This window comes from Pan paniscus, chromosome 8 (assembly GCF_029289425.2).
Source record: "Pan paniscus chromosome 8, NHGRI_mPanPan1-v2.0_pri, whole genome shotgun sequence".
In the NCBI taxonomy this organism is placed as follows: domain Eukaryota; kingdom Metazoa; phylum Chordata; class Mammalia; order Primates; family Hominidae; genus Pan; species Pan paniscus.
In genome coordinates, this window is record NC_073257.2 from 136586078 (window position 1) to 136592077 (window position 6000).

General features: G+C 53.4%; 1 protein-coding gene across 2 annotated transcripts in view; it reads right to left on the bottom strand.

Annotated features, from left to right (window-relative positions):
- FAM53B (family with sequence similarity 53 member B) overlaps positions 1–5682 on the bottom strand; it is a 125644-nt gene extending 119962 nt beyond the window's left edge. Inside the window, exon 1 of one of the 2 annotated variants that reach the window (XM_034931659.3) lies at positions 5308–5682. The gene's annotated coding sequence lies outside the window, so the exon portion shown is untranslated. The other variant, XM_055093441.1, reaches the window with a different exon arrangement.
- Between the last annotated feature and the right edge of the window lie 318 nt (positions 5683–6000).

Consider the following 6000-nt stretch of genomic DNA (forward strand, 5'->3'; position numbering starts at 1 on the left):
CGTAAACAAAATATGATATTGTACAGACCTGGAGTGGCAACCACCACATCATAATTTACTTTGAGACATCTGAATTACAAATGCAAAAAGAAAAAAAAGTTGGAAACACTTTTAAGAATCTCTCTGAATGGAAAATGGAATCTGAATAAATGGTGGTGTTTCCAGTGGGCTGCCAGGTTTACTTCCTGTTTCCCCCAGAAGGTCACCGGAAATGTTTTCTTGTGAATCTGCCTTTTCTGAGATTGAAGCAAAACATCTCAGCCTCCCAAACTATGGCACTCACTGCCTTTGGTCCTACAGTACATACAGATTCCAATTACTCCAAAAAACAAAACAAAAAACAAAAAACAAAAAAACACACAGCCATAGCAGAGGGGAGAGGAGGGGAAAAGGCAGTTAAAAGTTCTAGGTTTCTCTGTGGTGTTAACAAGACTAAACAAAATTTCTGCTTTGAGATAAAACAGAACCCAGTGCCTCTATCATATGAACACACAGCAGGGCATATGGAAAGCAACCAGGCTCTGAAGGAATAGAGCTCCTTCCTGGCTTTCTGCCTTCCGGCTATGTGGCCTTGGGCCAGTTACTTGGCCTCTCTGAGCCTCAGCTGTAACTGCAGGTTTGCTTTGAGAATTAGGGAGTGTATACAAAGCCCAGGGCCCAGGGTGGGCCTTCAACAACCAGTGGGTGCTGCCATTATTCTTTGAACAATCTGCACCCATTTCAGCTAAATCCTTGGGAATCATATTATACTAGCGCAGGGGAAGAATCTGTTTCTTTGTTTAACAAGAGAACAAAAAGAGTGAGTGGAGAAGTCAGGAGTTAGCCTGCCACTGCGTTCTGAGGTCAAATGGGCTGTTTACCAACATGATTTGCTTTCACCCTCCTGAGAGTGGCACCGTGAAAAAAGTCCTTCCCGAGACTTACAGATGCCCAAGAGGCAATGTGGTCTCCATGATACTCCAGCGTGGTCTGGCCAAGCTGTCCCCCATCCCCCATGCAAAAGCCAGCTTCCCCGTGCAGCCCCCACAGCAGGAGAGACGGAGAACCATTAAAGAAGCGGGGGTGCCTGTCACACTTCTCTGTAACCCCTGACGTGATGTGAAATTCTACAAGGTAGACCCTTTGAAATGCAAAATCTTCCAGAGTCCTTCAAACGTGTTTTTATTTTCTCGGGTTCCTAAGGCTGCTTTCAGATCCACCCATCAGCATTTCCCCCTCTCAATCAACCCACATTTAACAAAAAAACAAACAAACAAACAAAAAAACGACAAGAAAAACCCAAGGACGTCTCTATTTTTCAGAAAAGCTCAAGTATCTCCAATCACTGTGAGGGGAAAGAAAATAAAATCTTCAGCTCCAGCCTCCTCGCATCACTCCAAGACACCCAGAAGCCAAGTTTCCTCTGGAAGATTTCCTCCCATCCTAGCCAGCACAGCACTCTGTTGCTCAGGATCTCAGAGAACTTTCTTAGATAAGAATCCGAGTTCTCCCTGACCTAAGTTCGGTGAGGTTAAGACAGGCACCACCAAAACCACAACCCGCAATACACGAAGCCCAAATCTTGCCCCAAAACCCCGTGCACAGGAGGTTTGGATTAAGCATCAAAGAAGTTACCTTAAAACAAAGTTGTCTGGCAAAGAAAAATACTTCACTGTAAGAAGAACCCTAGGGAACGGTAAATTGCTTTTGAATATGGACTTTTCAGTGGCGCAGTCATTAATCATGTTAATGTAAACTGCGCTACAACAAAAATTTTCTAAGCAAGTCTCAGGGTACATCAGCATATCTAAGCCTCTGGGTTTGTTTCCAAAGTTCACATCCCGGCAGGCAATGAAACTGCTGTTAATGGGGTCAGCTATTACAGTGCCGTCCCCAACCTTGAGCCATAATAAAGGTGACTCAGCCATCCAGAAAAAACCCTCAAAGTTAGGCAGGAAACAAACAAATTAATCAGAGAAAGAGAGTCAATGATTTTTGGAAAGTGTATTCGTTGGACAAGTTTAAACAGAAACTCTCCCTGGATGATCGGACTGACATTTCAGGAAGGAGTTGAGGGAGAACAATCAACACTCCTCCCAGCACCCAAGTCCCCTGGCCAGACCCTGTTTTGTGGCGTGGAGGGGAGGGTAGCAGCCGGACGAGGCGAGGAGGAGGAGAGTCCAGCAGAGCTAAGCTTCGCTGAGCCCCGCCAGCTCCGGCCATGTGCTTCGTGTTGGCAACGAACCGGTTCTTTCAAAAGAGGAAGAGTCTGACAAAAAGGACAGCTGCAGCAAAGCAGAAGCTGAGGGTAAAAACCTCTCCAAAGCCCTGAGCTCGGGATTCTCCCCTAAAGTTAAACAAATCAAAACACCATTGGAGTTTGCAAGGACTAGTTCATTTATTAGTCTTCCCCTTGCTGGATCAATTAAAGAGAATCCCTCCACATCTGGTTTCCATCGAAAACCGAAACTTGTATTATCAGCATATTACAGAACAAATTATGCCTGCAGGTTTCTTTTATTACACATCAGAGAGGTGTGCGTGGTGGTGGTAACGATGGGGGTTGTGCCGATCTGAGTATTTGCTTATTTCAGTCTTTTTATTTAAGGACAAGAACAGAAAAGTTTTCCATACAATGCGCAATTTAACTGCAGAAAGTCACGCTGCCCAAATAAAACATCAACTGAACAATCTGAAGGTGGGCCCAGAACTCAGTCTTCAGGGCCCAAGGCATCGAGCGGTGGGTGAGAAGAGTGTGCTTTTTAAAAGAGCTCCGCAGCGTCCCCTGCTGCCAGCTCCTAATATTTAAACACAGCTCTCTCCTCTCTGGCCTCCAAAAGGGGAGGAGAGCAGGCTGGCCCTTCCTGAGCTTCAATCAAGGGTCAGGCGCCTGCTCACTGGACCCGCTTAAAGGAACCCAAGCCCACTAGGCTTCTGTAGGGAGGATGGAGAGGCTAGCGGGGCAGTGAGAGAATATACAAGGGGAAAGAGAAAGACTAAAAGACGGAAACAGAAAAGAGCCCAGGAAATAATACCAGGACTTCCCATAAAATGTCAATTAAGCGTAACGACCACGGTGACAATAAGGTATCATAAAGCTCTTTCCAAAAGAACTTTATGTACTTTCAAAATGCTATGTGCAACATACCCCACGTTGAAAAGAGAAGAGGGAAACTGATTTAAAACATTATGAACCAAGACAGTGGAATGCTCTCTACTTTGTCCTGAGAAGACTGGAACATTCAAGTCCACTTCTGCAGCAGTGAGGTTGCTAGTTTCTATTTAAAAACTTGTCTTTGATATCGAAATGACTGCACATTAATCTCACCTTCTCAGAAGAAAATAGGAAGTCGTTGGGCAACATTATTTGAATTTAAATCGCCTCGTTTTCTGAAGGAACGTTCGGAAGAAAAAAATACAGGCCTTCCCCACGCATCTCCTTAGCTTTTTAACCTGAAAAAGCGCCTGGAAGCTGGATCGGCAGACTCCCAGGTCGCATGATGGGTGACAGCCAAGTGCAGACACAGAGTCAAGGGCTACCAATCCTGAGCCAAACCTTCTCCCACTGAATGGGACTATCAAGTGGGACAAGTAGCTGTTTCTGTAGTCCACAGCTAAAGGCGGGGGAGGGGACCCTGTAGACCTGCAATTCAATATCAAAACTGTAACTGACACAAGTTACTCTTAAATAGATAAATTAAAATGAAACCAAAACCTGGCCTAATAAGGAACAGTGAGTTTCACCTGGTCGGCTGACTCCATTCCTTCCCAAGTCCTCAAACCAGGTGGCATCTTTTAAACGAGTCCAGGATCTGGAGCAAGGAGGAATCTCCCTGCCAGCCGGTGGGGACTGCTGGGAACACATATGCTAGCATGTCATTTGGAAGTCTGCTAATATGTTGTACGCAGCACAAGACGCTTGCCTGGCTTCCCAGGCCAATAAACAATGCCATTCCAACTCCTGCAGCAGTCAATAGGAAACAGTCCCTTTTCTCCACCATCCAACAATTGAACAAACATTTGTTCCTGTTGAACAACCGTCAGCCTGGCTCCATCTGCACCCGCTCCTGCAAGGCGAGCGCGGCGGCGAAGGCGACGACACAAATGCCCACCCAGGATCCCAGACCCGGAATGCAAGCCATTCCGGGGGCCACTTTCCTAACACCACCGAGTCCGGAGATTGTACCGTATGGAAGACTCGGAGTGTGGCCTATAGGAGGCAGAATCCCATTCATCAAACGCTGCAAAGAGCTTTTCTTTGTTCACCATCGTCCTAAGTACAGTACGTGTTAATGAGCCCGGGCGGTCAGATGGAAGGAGCTCGGCTTCAGCGGGCGTCCGAACGCGAGGGACCCGGGCAAACCTGTCCGCGCGGTTCGTCGCTGCTGCGGCGCCCCGGCCCGTACTACAAGCATTGTTCCCCAAGTCCGAAAACGGGGGTAGAGAGCTGGGGGCTGGGGGACAAGGTGGGGGGGCGGGGGGAGCGAGAACACACTTGGGACAACACAAACCGCAAACCCTCCCCGGATTCTGGGTGTCCTCGTTTCTTTCGTCTCTGCCCCAGGAGAAACCCTGAGCGGGGAACCTGACTCCCACGGGCTTGCAAAATCCAAGACTAGCAAAAATGTGACTCGACCAGTGTGCCTGTGCCGGACGGCCCTTCTCGCCATGTGCAAAAGCCACGCCGGCGCGGACGCCCCCACTCCGCAAGCCCCAGCCGTGGCCTCCCCGCGGGCTTCCCCCGCCCGGGACAGAATGCCCCCTCACCCCCATCCTGACCGCCCCGGACAGTCCAGCAGCAGCGGAGCCCGCCGCCTCGCTCCCGCACCCCGGGGGTGGCGGGTGCAAACTTCCGCGAACAAAAGAGTTGTCTGCAAACGATGCGGGAACTTCGGGGCGAATGGGGCCGCCCGGCTCCCGAGACTCCACGCCTCCTCCGCAGCGGCTAGTCAGGGCTCAAGCTGAGACGCGGAGAGGACACCCCCGGGCGCAGCAGTCCCCGCGCCCGCCCGCCCTGGCCTGGGGAGCGCAGACTTTTCCGCCGCAGCCAGGCTTGTTCTTCCCCATGCCTGTGCTCTGACAAGTCTCACGCCTGCATCAGGGGCGAGACCGAGCGCCCGGAGAAACCGCCCGACCCAACGCAAAGGCGAAACAAGGCAGAAAAAAAGGAAACCAGCAACATTAGGAAAAAAGAAAAAAAAAAGGCAAGCCCATTGCGCACGCAAGCCGGGCTCCCTCCAGCCAGCGGCCGGGACGCACACGGCCCGGACCTCGCTCGGGGCCAGCCCCCCGGCCACCGCCGCCGCCGCCCGGCCCCGGGTCGCTTACTGTGCGCGGCGGGGCGCTCCGGGCGCGGACCCCGCGCCGTCACCGCCAGCGCTCGCCAAGTCGTCCGGGCTGCCCGCCGCGCGTCCGCCGCGCGCACGCTCGCTCGCCTGCCGGCGCCGAGCGCTTTGTACGAGCGGCTCCCGGGGAGGAGGAAATCGACTTGTCACTTCCTGAAGTGTTTGCAACTCGTCCCTTTAACCGGCACCGGCCAGGCTGCCCGCACCCGCCGCCGCCGCGGAGCCGCCAGACCGCGGCTGCGTGAACTCGGCCCGGCGCTTAGCGGGCGGCGTCGCGGGCCCGGGCGCTAGGCGCGGCGGCGGCGTGCAGGAGGCAGGCGGCGTGCGGCGGCGTGCGGCGGCGTGCGGCGGCGGCGGCGGCGGCGGCGGCGGGCGAGTGTGCAGTGCGCGCAGCCGCCGATGGGCGGGGAGTGAGGGACTCGCGGCGCGCCGCCGGCGGGGCTAGAGGGCGTCCTGCGGGCTCAGCCGCGCGCCGCTCGCCGCGCTCGCGCCTGCGAGGCCCCGGGACGCGGGAAGTGGCCCCGGGCCTGGGCCGCGCCACCGCGGCTGCCCGGGCCCCGCGCCAGAGGCCCTACGGGCTTCTCTCCCCGCCCCCAGCACGAGCCGGGATGAAAACGCTGGGCCGCATAGGCTTCAGGCGTCCAGCTTCCGGGTTGTTAGATGCCGAGGTTCAAAA